The sequence below is a fragment of the Mesoplodon bidens genome (genome assembly GCF_964165515.1).
Source record: "Mesoplodon bidens genome assembly, chromosome: 10".
Classification (NCBI taxonomy): domain Eukaryota; kingdom Metazoa; phylum Chordata; class Mammalia; order Artiodactyla; family Ziphiidae; genus Mesoplodon; species Mesoplodon bidens.
This window is the reverse complement of record NC_138172.1, coordinates 33,855,943-33,872,278: the sequence shown is the minus strand read 5'-3', so window position 1 is coordinate 33,872,278 and position 16,336 is coordinate 33,855,943. Positions and strand designations below refer to the sequence as shown.

Genomic DNA, 16,336 nt, shown 5'->3' with positions numbered 1-16,336 from the left:
TGCTCAATAAACTAATATTAATAAACTAATACTTTATTAGTAAGAATAAAAATTACCATCACCCAAGAGATCTATGAGGAGTCTTTCAGATGGCACTGCATTCTTGAAGGAAGTTATAAATGAGTTCCCAGGACTCCAAGAAGTGTACAGAACTCATGGTTGAGGGGTTTGGGAAGGGTGGTGTGGGGAGGGCAATGAAAGGTTTTCAGGCAACAGTCCCAGCAGGAGACAGGCAAGCAGAGGATTCAGAATCCTCAGGTCAAGCCCAAGCGGCGAGCCTCATCAGTCATGGGCAAGTTGAAGGTCTGACAACCAGGAGGTCATCCAGAGCTCAGCCTACCTCCCAGGACTGCACCGAGGAGCACATGGGGGCAATAATACACACAAAAGAAAATGCCGTGAACTGCAGGACGTGCCGAAGGATTACTACCTTTTGCTCACGCATCTCCAGTCTGAAATCCTTGTCCTCCCAACAGCTTTGGGAGGTCCTGCGTTTTCACTGTACCTTTAAAAAAAATCACTTTATTGGGGTTTGTTTGTTACTAATTATAAAATTAGGACAATCTTTTTTTAAAAGACAATAATTTCACCCAAAAATGGGCCACAGATACAAATGGGAAATTCTTAGGACAAAAAAATGGCTACTGAACAAATGAAAATAAGTTAAATATAAGAGAAATAAAAATTAAAACAGTGAGGCAATTTTCCACTCATCAGACTGGGAAAAAAAATTGACTGATGTTGTCCAAAGCTATTAAGATTATGGGGAAATGGGCACCCTCTCATCCTACTGGTGGGTGTATAAGGTGCTTTCAAACATTGTGGAAACGAGTTTGGAAGACTTTATTAAAATTTAAAGAGAGCATCCTCTGACTCAGAAGTTATACTTCTAGGAGTTGATTCCACAGAAATAAAAGCACCAGAATACAGAGCAAAACATAAAGATGTGTTCGCTGCAGTCTTCTTGATACCACCAAAAAAACCAAACCAAAACAAAAAAAACAACTGGAAACAACCTATTGCCCATCAAAAGGGTATAACCGAATAAGTATGTTGTTTTTTCTATGGTCTGGAACAATATGCTGCGTTAAACTTAGAAGGTAAGTCTATATACACAGATCTGAAGGAAACTGATATGATGTCAAGTGAACCACAATGACCAAAAATGCAAATTGCAGGCCACAATTCTGTAAAAATTACATATATATATATGCATACATGCAAATAGGGATATATGTTACAAACTCAGGGAAAAAATGGGAAGGACAAACACCAAACTGTCAACCGAGGTAGCATCTGGGCGTGTGATCCAACTGCCAAAAGGAGGGGTGCAAAACACTGACTTCCCACTTTATATCTCTATTTAAGAATTGTGGGTGATTTTCACTTGTGATTTTAGCGATTTTTTTTTTGAACAAGAATTTAAAAGCACATGCTCTATATTATTGAGCAGTCAGGAAATACTGAGAAGTATTTTTTCACTTTCATATCCATCTCTTCTCTGACTTAGGACTGCATTATGCCATGTATGACCTCACAGTTCTACCCCGGTGGGACCCAGCACTGTGCCAGGGAGGGGAGGTCTCTGGTGCAGAAAATCTAGTGGAGAGTCCTCAGACCTGAACCTCAAAGCTGGTTCACATGAATCAAAATTGAGTTTGCACCCTTTCTTTTCCAGAGGCAGACACTGGGCCTGGAACATGCTGTTACTCATGCAGGCCAGGAACTATTTACAAAGAGGATGAGAACTCAAAACATAAGCATGTGTGGTTCTGATGGAAGAAGCAGCTGACTGAAGCCCAAACCAAACATCCACAACAAGGATAAACAAGCACAGGTTTTGAGTGGGTGCTGGGCTGGGGGGGTCTCTCCGGCCAGGTTCACTGCCCATCACTGCCCTCCTTCTCTTTGCCAGACCCTCTGTCAAGCACCTGATCTCCGTTATCCTCATCCTTACCATGGCCTCTGAGGCAGGTTGGATGTATCCCATTTACTAATGAGGAAACTGAGGCTCAGAAAAAATAACCTGGTTGCATAAGGTCACACAGCATATAAAGGGCCGGGGCAGATTTTAAATCCAGTTATGTCTGTCTAATGCCCTAACACACAGCTTCTAAAGAAAACATGACTTCCCTGTCTCAAGGCTTTCTTGGAAGAAGCATTTGTGAAAAAGAGCAGTGCCCAAAAAGATGCCAGCCAAAAGCGGGCTTTGTGAGGGACAGCTCTCCAATCACGCCAGGCTGTCTGCCAAGGGATGGCTGGTGAGGCTTCCTTGGGCTGTTCCAACGTGTGGGGAAGGCAGGAAGTTGGGATTCTAAGTGACCCAGCAAAATGGGAAGGGCGGCCAGGCCAGACGCAGGCTTCCTGGAGCTTATGGTAGCTCACTGATGAGTCCTGCTTACTCAAAGGCTGCCATCAGAGCCAGGAGAACAAAAGCCACTCCTGCTGACTCAGTAGCTCGGGCCACTGTGGGCATGTCCCTAAGCCCAGGCACAAGCTTTGCTCAATCCATTTTTCTCATCTGTTAAAAAGCACCTGATTGGTAAGTTTTGTTTTGAAAATAAATACTCTCTTGGATTCCACAGTCTCTAGGGCAATCTTTTCAGCCTTTATTGATGCTCCTATCTCTCCCCTCTGCCCTCTCCTTCTGAAGAGATATTTTTCTTTTATTCTTTTGGGATTTGCCTGACAATCCATTTCTCCATGCTGGTGGAGTCATAGGGGAAGGTAGAGAAAGATCTATTTTAGGAGGGGGTGGGGGGAGAGGATAGAAAGAGTGAGTGAGAAGGGGACTCTGCTTCTTTATTTGAAACCCATTTTCATCTCTCTTTGCCTTCTTGGGACCCCAGTTTCCTGTCTATAATGACAAAGTGTATATACATACACATTAATAGCAAGAATGAAAAATGACTAAATCACCTTGGATCAGATCACCGAAGAGATAGGAGCTAATTTATCAATAAGCAAAACCAACATATGTAGACATCCAGGTAGTTAAATCTGAGCAATTCTGGACAGCCCCCACCCAGCTCTGCTGAAGGTATTTCCTTTCACCTGCCCACCACTGGTAGCTGACATTTTACTATTAGAGAGTCATTCTTTGGACTGATACAGTGCTTGTTAAAATGCACATCAGAATAACAGTCCCTCATATTTGCAAAGGATGAGGTGTTTGAAGATCTCTCATATTTTTGCATTAACCTAGTCAAATAAACTCTATGAGCCCCTATTGTATGCTAGGGGCTATCAAGCCCCTACTTGATAACATGCTGGTATTGGAATGGCAAGTTAGAAAGACATGATACCTTGTGCTACAGGAGGACACAATAACGGGTTAACCATCTAGACCTGGGACCACACTCCATGCCCCTGACTCCTGATGCTCCTCTATCTGACTACCTGCCACACTAACGCCTGGGTGGTATGAGACACTGAGCCTTTGCAACCTTCCTCACCTTGACGCAAATCAGTCCACTGGTTCATTTCTGTGTAATAGCCATCTAAGAACAGGGCTGGGCGTGGGGAGATGGAAAGGAAGGGCCCCATGGTGGGGGGAGTGGGAGGGCCATCCATGGGATGCCACATGAATGCTTAGGGTGCACAGAATATCCCAGGAATAGAAACCAGGGTGAGGATAGTATGGGAAGATCCAGAAACACACACCTCCTCCTACCCGTCACAATGCTCCTTGGCAAGTCTTTTGATCACTGGCTAACTTCCTCTCCCATTTCAGACAATGGTTCTTGTCAAAATTTCTCCTTATGCCTCCAAACATTTCTCACGCTCATCAGAGATCTCACCTGCTTTTAAGAGACAGTCAAGGTCATTCAACATGAGCCTCACAGATTATACTTTTCCTCACCTGGTGATATTCCCTGTCTGCTCACTGGGGATGTGGCAGGTGCTTTTACAAGCTAATGAACTCATCCTCCTACCTCTTCCATTTCCTCCGGGACCAAATATCTGAAATCTTCCTGCTTTTGTATCTTCCTACTCAGCTTCCTCTGGCTCCCTCCTCTTGGTCTACAACTAGGCCGGATTCTCTCCTATCTAAAAAAAGTCTTTCCACACTACAACCTCCTCTCTCTCTCTCTTCAATGTCTGCGGCCTCCACCTCCTCATCTAGACATTCCTCAACTCTTCTTCTTTCACCATCTCAGTGATTTTGTGTCAGATGCCAACATTGAATTTTCAGTGCCAAAAGTAATGGTCTTGCCCAGGCTTCCTTATCCTCATCATTTATCTTGTAATAAGAAACACTATCCTTCCTCCTCTACCTGGAATTGTCCCCCTTCTCTGCTTCTGTGACACTACACTCAGATTCTGTCCCAGCCTTGCTGATGGCTCTTGTTCTCTCCTGCATTGTCTTCCATGAGTTCCACACTCGTGTATCCAAATGACCACAGAAAGAAAAGGTGGCAAAAAGATGATGGAGAAGTGTTCAAGGAGACAGAAGAAGAGCTCCAAAATGTCCAGTCACAGAAGCCAAGAAATGAGCAAGTTTTAGGAAGGAGACAGATGTTGACAAAATCAAATGACTCAGAGTAACACTGCTAGCTCTTTCTAAGACAAACCCAGGCCTGAAAACACAGCTGCATGAATGAACTAGGCTTTTGTGGTTTGTGGTCTACAATAGAATTTTATTAAGAAAGGCCCTCCTAGTGACTCAAAGTGCCCAAATGAAAAGTGGAGGACTCTAGGTCAGGTAGTAGTAGAAAATTTGGCCTCTTCTCCAGTTCTTTGATTATATAATATCCTTTCTCAGACTTTAAAGAACTCCTAACATATGGTTATCACCACCACCAATATCATCATCTTCATCACCGTTATTACCACCAACATCAGTATTCTCACCACCAGCACCACCACTACCACCATCAGCACATTTATTACCATTCTCTCTACCACAACCACTTTCATTATCATCATAATCATCAAATTTCATTGAACAATCCCCGAGTATGTACTTAGTATGTACCATGTTTTGTGCTGAGCACTTCATGTGTATTATCTCACTTTATGTTTATATCAGCTCTAAAAAGTCAGTTTATTATTTCAATGTTACAGATGATAAAACCAAACTCAGAAAAGTTCATTAACTCACCTATGATTACACAGTTAGTATGTCCTAGAATCAGAATTCAAGTGCTGATTTGCCTGAGAGATTTTGCTTCCCTATGGCAGGCTGCCTCTCTTGAAATGTGAAAGTAGACAAACCTGCCAATGACATATTCAACAAGCTAATACGGAAGAGGAAGTTCTTTTAAAAAATAAGAAATCTCGCCATAAATTGCAAACACGTTGATTCCAGAAAAGTTAACATTCCCAGTCTTGGTCACATTAAGACAAGCCTGTCTTTCAGCACACACATTTCCCAGCTTGTTAAACTGGGATGACTCTACATTTGTTCATGAAGAGTTTGGCATCTTCTGCTAAAAATCTACTGCAATGATCAGAAGATAAAAGACCTCTCTTTTCTTATTTGCTTAGAAGGACCCAGCAGTTTAAAATGTTTTCTCTACTAATATACACAAAAGAGTTTATTAATCCAAAATCAAGATATCTGTTTAAATGTAGACCAAAGGATTGAGGTCAAAAAGACATAGATATGACTTGCTTATCTTTAACAGGATACATTGAAACTAAATAGTGGTTTAATAGCATCATTCCAACATTTTGTCTCCTAATGGACTTTGCAGGATTATTTTACATTAAAAATTTTCCTGTCCAGTACTAAGGTTCTTCAAAGACTTTATCATCATCCCTGACCCTTTGGGGAGGTGGCGGCAGGGAAGAGAGGGGGAGGTGAAAAAGCCCTCTTGAAAATCCTTTTGCAAAAATCTTTGGCTGAACAAAGTCTTTCCCATTTAAGAGCAGGTGACAGTAAGATCTCTCCCATAGGCAGCACATTAAGACTCTCTGCAGCAGTAAACAAATCCGTTATGATGAAAGCCGGACATTCCTCAGGGCCAGGATCTAATGAAAATGTCAGTGTTTTATGCAGTTTAAAAACTGGCAATTCAACAGTTTTACAGGAGCTATTTAACATTTATCATCACTTACAAGAGCTCAAATGCAGACAAGCAGAAGGGCAACAGAAGAAACCAAGTGACTCCTTGCTTAGAAGCTGCTATGTTACCCACAACCCAAGAGCATTTTACAGTCTGTCAATTACCAGAACTCTTAAGCAACACAGCACAGGTCTTCGCAAAGGCAAGTTGGAAGTCTGCACTCCAAGATATAACCATAACAGTGACCATGATCTGCATTTATATTTATACCTCACCCCATTAAAGAACCAACCACTCGGGAGCCAGGATCCTAGAGAAAGCTGTTAAACCAACTGAAGGCAATGCATTAAAGGCCTCTGAGTGTTTGCCAAATTATGCTTTAGATACTATCCAAACCACTATGAGAAGAGAAATAAAATATGTAACTTCCAAATCAGTAGAGGAGAAAATAAAAAGAAATAAAGGAAGCATAGTCAATTCAAACAAAGCAGTAAAGAAGAGAAAAGGAAGAAAAAAATACCCATGGAACATGCAAAATAAGAAGGCAAAGTTAAGTCCAAATAGATTAGTTACAATAAATATAATTAGCTTAAATTCTCCCATCAAAAGACAGAGACACCCAATTAAAAACAAAAAACAAACAAAAAACCCCCCAAAACTCCAGCTTTATGTTGCTTATAAAATGGACCAGGAACACACAAAGGCTGAAAATGAAAGGATGGAAAAAGCAAACACACATTAACCAAAAGGATGTTGTTATAGCAATTATCAGACAAAATAAAATTTATAGGTAAAAGCATTAGTAGGATAAAGGGAGGGATTAATTAATAACAAGAATAACCCACCAGGAGCTGTAACATTAGATAATGAAATGTAATACAGTTAAGATCATAGGCTGGAAATATATAAAACAAAAATTGATAGAATTACTGAGAAATGAGCAAACACACAATCATGAATATGTGAATGCTTATCTCTAAGCAACTGAGAAGTTAAACAGCTAAAACATTAATAGAGATATAGAAGATTTCAGTTATAAGCTGCATCTAAAAAACAAAGAATAGGCACTTGAAGGAAAAATACACGTGCTCTTCAAGTACACATGGAATGTTTACAAAAAACACTGGGCTTGACCTTTAAAAAAACTCAACAAATCCTAAGAAGTGATATCACGTGCTTGACATCTGAACTTCTCTGTTGAAAGAATAATGAAATTGTAGAACCGTATACATCAAGGCTATTCCACCTAATTCTTTGCCTAGAAAGTTCTTCTCATTTTCCAAGCCTTTTCTTAGCGTCTCCTCCTCAAAGCAGCCTTCTCTGATCACCTTAGGTAGAGTAGGTCCTTCCAAGCTCAGTCACTGTTATATTGCTCTACTGTATCTTCTTCATGCATTTAACTGGTTTCTGAAATCACCTTATTTGTTTATTTACTGGTTTATTGTCTCTCCCCGTGGCCTCCAACCTCAAATATAATGGAATGCATTTTTAATCTCTTGCTTTTAGAATGAACCTGGCCATAGTAGGCACTCAATGAACATTTGCTGATGTCAGCCTGACTTGGCAGCCTGCAGTGCTCTAGCCCCTCACAGAGGTACAGAGCTGCCCCCTAGAATAGATCCCATTACATCAGGTTATTTGTGTGACAGTCTCAGTAAGAGAGAGTGAGCTTGTCATCATATCTGCATATGTAATAGATACCAAATAAATGGCTGTTGAATAAACTATGATCACCCTGTGTACCAGAAGTCTGAAACCTCGAGGAGCCACATGACCTACTTCAAGCCACATCTTGTTAATGAAAGTGCCTGATTCCTCACTGTGAGCATCACACTGATCCCCTCCAAGCAACCTCTGAAGCACATCCTATCATGTGTGGAGGCTGCAAATGAGGACAGAGAAGACAACTTGGAAATATCTTTTTCACCAAACTCAGTGTTTCTGTTACTGTTATATAGATACCAGCCTTTGCCGAGTCTGTTAAAATTGACTCAAATGATCACTTCTTGTAATAACTGCATGTCTATCTGTACAAGGACTGCATTGTCCAAGTAAGGAAATGAGGAAGGGATAAAACTTAAAATAATAGCTTGTTGACTTAAAATCAGCAATGTGGCCATGTTATAAGCCCAGTGGTTAAAGTAGGAGGAATCACTATGTGACTTTGGACAAGTCAACTAGTAGGCCTAAGCCTCAGTTCCCCTATCTATGAAATGGTCATAATATTAGTGGTTACTTCATAGATTGCTATGAAGACTAATTAGATTAATCCATCAAAGCACTGAATATAGTATGTGTCCCAGTGAACTTGATAAATGTCACTAAGATTTCAGACCCTTGCACGGTCAACTTGATTACTTTGGCATTAGTTGTTTGCAAGCTTTGCTCAAGAAACTGGTGTTTGATAATCTGTCTTCCAGAGCTCTTCCAGAGCTCTTCCGGAGAGGTAAATCAGTTATAGAATGGGTCTTAAGGTCTCCTTGAATCTGATTAAATCCATTCCCTGATGTTAGAGCTGAGCTAGAAAAATCCTGGCCAATGCTAAATGTATTTGTTGGATGGCCGTTTTACCGAAGATTTCAGGAAGATGAGGCTGCTAGAGGGGCAGCCAAGATGACAGCACTGATTAACAAAGGGGCATATTGTCTGGCACATTCTTCTCTGACCTAACCCACCTCCTGCCTCAGAAGGAACAATTCTGGAATGGAAAGTTTCACCATAAACATCTGCTTGCCAGATCTGTCCCAACACTGCAGCCACTGGTGAGAGCCATCAGGCACTAAGAATTTTCCCTTGGATTGGGAGTTGCTTGAAGAAGGGCATAACCAAACTTCATGTTTATCATGGCAGAAGACAGGAGCAGCACAATTTCCATAGGGACTCCTTTTAAAGATCAAAAAAAGTATGCATACCCCTTCACCTAAGTAATTTTATTTCTCTTATCTTTTGATTCAGAAAAACACCTAATGACAAAAAGCTACTGGGAATTCAGTAATGGTTTTAAATGAAACCTCACTGCTCCAAGTGACTATCTTTCTTTCTTTCTTTCTTTCTTTTTTTTGCCTTACGTGGGCCTCTCACTGCTGTGGCCTCTCCCGTTGCGGAGCACAGGCTCCGGACGCGCAGGCTCAGCGGCCATGGCTCACGGGCCCAGCTGCTCCGCGGCATGTGGGATCCTCCCGGACCAGGGCACGAACCCGCGTCCCCTGCATCGGCAGGCAGACTCTCAACCACTGAGCCACTAGGGAAGCCCTGACTATCTTTCTTAATTCATTAATTTTTTGAAAAGCCACTCAGACCTCCCTGAAGTTTAACCACTCCCTGTCATTTTGTGTTCACTTAGGCTTTGTGCAGACAGCCAGTGAGCTGTCCTTCGGCACTCTAAAATGTCAGAGCTCATGCCATGAGTTCCCTCCTATGGCCAAATTCTGCCACTCTGAAGAGAAGCAGACGCTCTCAGAGCTTGGGACCCTGGACCGTCACTCCTAAATGACAGGAGAAGGATGAACAGCTGGGGCTTCCGTAAAACTCAATGGGATAAGAGTACAAAGGGATTCAGAAGCCAGAGTTAGTTCTGCATTTCCTCTATAATAACCAGCATTGATTATAAACATACCACGTGCCAGGCATTGTGTTTCAGCTGCACAATTAAACAGGAAGTCCTCAATAACTGCTTTTGGATGGGTGGATGGAGAAATAAATGAATCAGATATCAATTTTACTTCACTCTCCTGAAATCGAGCCTCAGCATTGCAAGGGCATTTGGATTTGCACAATCTCTTCTTTCATTTGTCAACGATTTGAGTGCCAGATCTGTGCAAACTTAGCTTGTCAGGCATCAAACAAAACCAGACAGAGAACCTGCCCTCCAAGTGTGTCCTGGCTTGGAAAGATGGGACAAGTAGTAATGACTCTGGGTAAAAGAAGGCCGTGGGTGAAGACAGTTCCTTATTCCTAGGAGTAAGATTCTCTGAAGATGCTTAAAATGCCTCCCTAAAAGTCACGTAAGAATCTTCGAAGGTATGGTAAATGTTCCCTACAGGCAGCTTTGCTCTCAAGGGGGAGACCAGCAGAGGCTGACCCCCAAAGGAATCATCTCAGAGAGAGGCAGTGAAAGAGTTAGAGGAAGCAACAAAAGGAAGAGAAATAAATGCCAAGGTGCTGGCCTCACACTTGGGCACAGTGGTAATGGTGCTGTTAGTGGTACTGGTGCTGTTAGTGGACACTGGGAAAACTCAGTGTCTCCTGGGGGAAGAGACCCTCCCCTGGGTTCACTCTGCAGTGAGTCTTTGGGTGTTTTCACCCACGTGGTTGCTCAGAAGATTCTCTGCTGTGGCAGCCTCTATAGGCAGAGTCCCAGCTAGCATGGGAGGTGGTGCCAGCTCCCCAGGGACACTCTTCCTCAACCCCACCATGCCACCAACCTCGACACACAACCAAAATAACAACTTCAATTCTCAGCTTCAATCGCCTGTCCAAAGAGAACTGGGAGCCTGCTTCTCTGTTCTCTGCTCTCATAGCTCTCTCATCCTTCAGAACGCCTTTCAAAGTGCGAAAATGCACCTTTTTTCATGTAGATATTTGCTGAAGTCTCCCGGCCTCTGGGCTGTGGGCTCCCTGAGGGCAGGGGCAGGGCATTCACTGTGCATCCCCAGGCACATGAGGCTGACTAGCTTCGTCTTCCAATAGGAAGGGCTTCCTGGCCAGTCAGGGAGCTTTGTCTCACAGTAGGAAACTTGCCTCCATTTCCTGGGAGAACTTTAAACTTTACAAGGCAAGGTGAAGCTGAAAGGTTACCAGGACTGAGCACACCTCCACCACCCACTCTCCTTGATGGCTCCCCCAACCGACCTTTCCCTCCTCTACTGAAGATCTCAAATGAGAGTCTCCCCAAAAAGCAAATAACGCCCCAAACCAGAGATGCTACACTTATAAAATGAGACAGTCCGTTACTGTGAAAGAGCTGTGGAGAGTGAAAACAAAGTCAAGACAAAAAAAAGAGAAAACCACAAAACCATTGCCCCTGTTCTAAAATCTTTAAGAAACCCTTTGCCTCACATTCAAGTTTTGGGTTTTTTGGTTTTTTTTTTCAACAAATCATATTTAAAATATGTGTTTCCCCTTTCTCATTCTGGAGAGAATCCTGAGAGGCTATTTTTTCACATTCAATAAAAATCCAAACATCTACTTTGTTGCCTAACCACACGGTACATTTAATATCCCAAAGATCAAAACTGGCATTCACAGATAATTTTTTACAGAGACAACAAACCGAACAAACCGAACAAACATGGTCACTATCTTTCCTAAAACTAAGTGAAGACAGCAGGATGCATGCATTGGCTCCACCAATGTTCAGGTGCCACACAAATGATTTCACACTCAGCAGCTGGGTTCTCCAGCATGTTTATTCAGTTCCCGGCTATGCTGTGTGGTGTGTGGCTGAGCACTGTGCCTGCCTGGCCAACTCTCAGAAAGAGAAACTGATACAAATCCATGACACAAAAGTTAAACTAAACCACAGTGAATATTTCCTTAACGATTCAGAGAGTCGTTTCAGACTTTGCTCCACTACAAGATGGGGCCACTAATATGATCACATTAACATATTTATTCAATCAATATATATAAGAATCAACATATCAATATATTGCCCAATGGGGATATTGGTTTAGAAATATTATACCTAATTAAAAAATGCTTTAGTGACCAATTCTACTTTTAACCTTAGCAATTTTCACTCTTCCTTCCCCTTCCTCTGTATCCCTGCTGACACCACACTCAGGGGGTATGTTTGAGGACCAGAAAGAAGGCCAGTGTGGTGTGGCAGAGCACAGGTTAGGGGTTGGGGGGGGAAACAGCACCAGATGAGCTGGGCAGGTAGGCAGGGGAGGGAGCATGCCAGGCCTTGTAGGTCTCAGCAAGCCTTTACATTTATTTCAAGTACAAAGGGAACTGCCTGGAGGGACTTAGGAAGTGAGTGTATGATGTAATTTACATTTTATAAACATCATGCTGCCTAACTGTCTGATGAATTTATGCTTTGTGCCCATGATTGGATTTCAAGCTCCTGGATGACAGGGTTAGAGGTAAACTCCTATTAATGCCCTCACCTCATGCATTCACAGGAGTTTTAGACCAATAGTTCTCAAACTTTTGTGTGCAGCAGAATCATCAGGAAGTTCATTCAAACCCAGTGTGCTGGACCCCACCTACAGAGTTTCTAATTCAGTAGGTCTGGGTGGGGCCTGAGACTCTGGATTTCTAACAAGTTCCCAGGTGATGCTGGGAAGGAGGTTGCTGGTGCAGGCAGGGCACTTAGAAAGCCAGTGTTTAAATCTGTTTGCAGAATAAATCAGTCAATGAAGAGACGTAAAAATGTTTTTTAAAAATCACAAATAGAAACAATCAGTGGTTTGACTTTGACCTAAAACGGCAATCATTTATTCTAATTTTTCTTTTTCTTAAATTATTCCCATCCCCATATTATGTGATGATAACAAGAGGACTAACCCCTACACGCAGAAGTACTCTGAAAGGAAGTAGATCATTGTGATTAGACAAGATGAGACACTTCAGAGACTGCATCGCCAAGTTTAATTATAAATCAAATGTCATTCAAAGATTTTTTTTTTTTTTGCAAAAGTATGTGATTTATTTGTGTAGGCAGTAATTACCTGCCTCAATCCAGAAAGGATATGGGGTGGTGAGGCATCTGTTGGTGCTATTCCAAAACTGAAAATTAAACTAAACTTTCCTTGGATTCAGGAATAAAGCTCACCATGGCCCATCCCTGTTTGGTTCAAGGCACACAGCACTGGCGAACACACATACTATAAGATGAGGTCGTTTAAACTCTCTTTCTTGAAGGAACCCCCAAAGTTTCTAATCTACGTGCTTATTATGCCAAAGCAGATATGCAGCTGAAGAATGCAAAGTAAGTAGAGACTTAGAACCAACAGAGGCAGCAAATATTTGCAAACAATGAGACCTGCAAGGGATTCATTTCCAAAATATACAAACAGCTCATGAAGCTCAATGTCAAAAAATCAAACAACCCAATCAAAAAATGGGTGGAAGATCTAAATAGACATTTCTCCAAAGAAGACATACAGATGGACAAAAAGCACATGAAAAGATGTTCAACATCGCTAATTATTAGAGAAATGCAAATCAAAACTACAATGAGGTACCACCTCACACCAGTTAGAATGGTCATCATCAAAAAGTCTACAAACAATAAATGCTGGAGAGGATGTGGACAAAAGGGAACCCTCCTACACTGTTGGGGGGAATGTAAATTGGTATAACCATTATGGAGAACAGTATGGAGGTTCCATAAAAAACTAAATACAGAAACACCATATGATCCAGGGACTTCCCTGGTGGCACAGTGGTTAAGAATCCGCCTGCCAATGCAGGGGACACAGGTTCGAGCCCTGGTCCGGGAAGATCGCACATGCTGTGGAGCAACTAAGCCCATGCGCCACAACTACTGAGCCTGTGCTCTAGAGCCGCAAGCCACAACTACTGAGCCTGTGTGCCTAGAGTCCATGCTCTGCAACAAGAGAAGCCACCGCAATGAGAAGCACGTGCACCACAACGAAGAATAGTCCCCCCTCGCCACAACTAGAGAAAGCCTGCATGCAGCAACAAAGACCCAATGCAGCCATAAATAAATAAATAAATAAATAAATAAATAAATTTATTAAAAAAAAAAAAGGAAATACCATATGATCCAGCAATCCCACTCCTGGGCATATACCCAGAGAAAACCATACTGTGACAAGATAGAGGCACCCCAATGTTCATTGCAGCACTATTTACAATAGCCCAGACATGGAAGCAACCTAAATGTCCATCAACACAGGAATGGATAAAGAAGATGTGATGCATATATACAATGGAATATTATTCAGCCACAAAAAGAACAAAATAATGCCATTTTCAGCAACACAGATGGACCTAGACACTGTCATACTGAGTAAAGTAAGTCACACAGAGAAAGACAAATATCATATGATATTGCTTATATGTGGAAACTAAAAAAACGGTACAAATGAACTTATTTACAAAACAGAAATAGAGTCACAGATGTAGAAAACAAACTTATGGTTACCAGGGGGGTAAGGTGAGGGGGAGGGATAAATTGGGAGATTGGGATTGACATATACACACTACTATATATAAAATAGATAACTAAAAAAGACCTACTGTATAGCACAGGGAACTCTACTCAGTACTCTGTAATGACCTATATGGGAAAAGAATCTAAAAAAGAGTGGATATGTGTATATGTATAACTGATTCACTTTGCTGTACACCTGAAACTAACACAACACTGTAAATCAACTATATTCCAATAGAAATTTAAAAAAAAAAGAACCAACAGAGGGAGAATATACTTCAGACCTAGGATAGTTGGCACAGACCGCTACGCAAGAAGCACCCAGGGTCTCTGAGGGTTTACCTTGCCTGTCCACACGCGAGGCTGCAGTTTCCATGTGCACACGTCCATCCATCCAGAAACTGTTATCATAGCCCAACCAACAACAGGCAGTACAAACTTAGGGATGGCTGGGGGCTTGAGGGGTTCAACAGGAAGCCCTATTGCCGAAGGTCTACAGGGTCACAAATTCACATTCTGCTTAGGGAAAAAGCTGGTTAGACATACCACAGGACTGTTTGGGACTAGACCACCACAAATGTGTGGTCCTAAATGAAATCTCATCTATTCAGTAGTTATTCGGGATCTCATGGTCTAAGAGGTTGACCGAGGAGGGAGGAATTCAAAACATCAAAAGCCAGAGTTTCAAAACAAGAAAGCCTGTTGAAAATCATAGGCCTTGCAAAGCAAATGATAAATAGTCATGAAATAGGAACCAATGAATGAACCGTACTCTCTACCCACATAGCAAGACACAAACAACTGGAAGCCAATGGACAATTTACTTCATGTGGATGATGAACCTGGATTTTTGTTCTATGCTGGTGGGAATTCATGGAACAGTCTGGCTATGATTTAACCAAAAAAATAGCAACCCCTACACTCTAGCAAAACATAAAGTACATATGAGCCCCCAAATCCAAGATCAATATTCAGAGTCCCTAACCCAACTCCCCATGGCATTTGCAGTTACCCACCTCCGAAAGGGTAAAAGTAAACATGGGACCTGCTCTGGTGTTAAACTGCCACCGGATCCTCCCCGCTGTCTCCCTCCTCCTCTTCTTCTTTACAGACACGTAAAGTTGGATCTCTTGAAGGAACTGGGGGCTCCCACTCTAGGCAAAGGTTGGACAGGTGATCAATGTACAGCATGAGATTTGACTGTGCCTCCGTGCCTCCGACAGAGCTGGATCATCTGGGGCAATGAAAATTATAAGCAACAAGAAAGTGGTATTAACAGCAAGGGTAGGGAAGCCCAGGCAGCACACACCATGATTCCCTAGGACACCCAGCAACCATTCCTTTCCCCATTCAGTCATTCCGAACACACTCATCAAGCACTGTGCCAGGCTCTGGGGAGACAGTAGTGACAAATATTAACACAAGCCCTGCCCTCACGGAGTTTATGGGCTATTCTGGACAGGGAGACAAGCAATTAAAGGACAGTGTGTAAAGGAACCTAGAGGTGCAGTGGAGCACAAAGCAAAGGCAGTCAACCCAGACTGGAGGTGGGTGGTCAAGGAAGGATTCCCAGAAGAAGTGACATTTAACGCTGAGCCTAGAGGACCCATGGAGTTAGCCAGACAAGACTGGAATATGTCAGCATGTGTCCGAATCTGAGATGAGAAATCATGGTTGGTCTGAGGGGCTGAATGTCCTTTGTTCTCAGCCATTGTCCAGGCCATAATCCTATACTCAACAAAGGCACCAGATCTGGAGTCGGCAGCTTTCATCACAAGGTGCTCCTCCAATCCCCACAATCCAGTTGTGTTTCACACTCTTCCAAGTGGGATCCCAGGAAAGGAAAGAACACAGAAAATAGTTTGTTCTATAAGAAGATAGGAAAAAAAGTGAAACAGTAATGTGGACTTGAACTGCTACAGAATAGACCCAATTGCAGCAATCTGTTTTCTGCACACCAGCATTACAGGTAAACTGAGATGCCAAGCTCGCTCAGGACAGCTGAAACGACACGAGGCCCAACTGCAACTTGGCATCCCCAAAGTGGGAGCCCCAGGGCTTCTTCCCTTTGGCTCTCTCACTTTGCCTTTCCCTTTCCTCCAAGTCCCCAGAAAATCACAAAAGGGGGTCTTTGCTTTGCTGCTCTTATCCTTGGTGTTTCTGATGTCTAAAAGGCTACCACAGACATGATACCTCC

General features: G+C 42.4%; 1 protein-coding gene across 9 annotated transcripts in view; it reads right to left on the bottom strand.

Annotated features, from left to right (window-relative positions):
• The window catches only part of ERC2 (ELKS/RAB6-interacting/CAST family member 2), a 963,856-nt gene that overhangs the window by 90,621 nt on the left and 856,899 nt on the right, over positions 1–16,336 (bottom strand). For 2 of the 9 annotated variants that reach the window (XR_014016968.1, XR_014016969.1), the window contains one exon: positions 15,185–15,373. The exons of 6 other annotated variants lie outside the window; for them this stretch is intronic. The gene's annotated coding sequence lies outside the window, so the exon portion shown is untranslated. Of the gene's footprint in view, positions 1–14,550; positions 14,633–15,184; positions 15,374–16,336 lie in introns of those variants that run through there. One more of the 9 variants, XR_014016970.1, reaches the window with a different exon arrangement.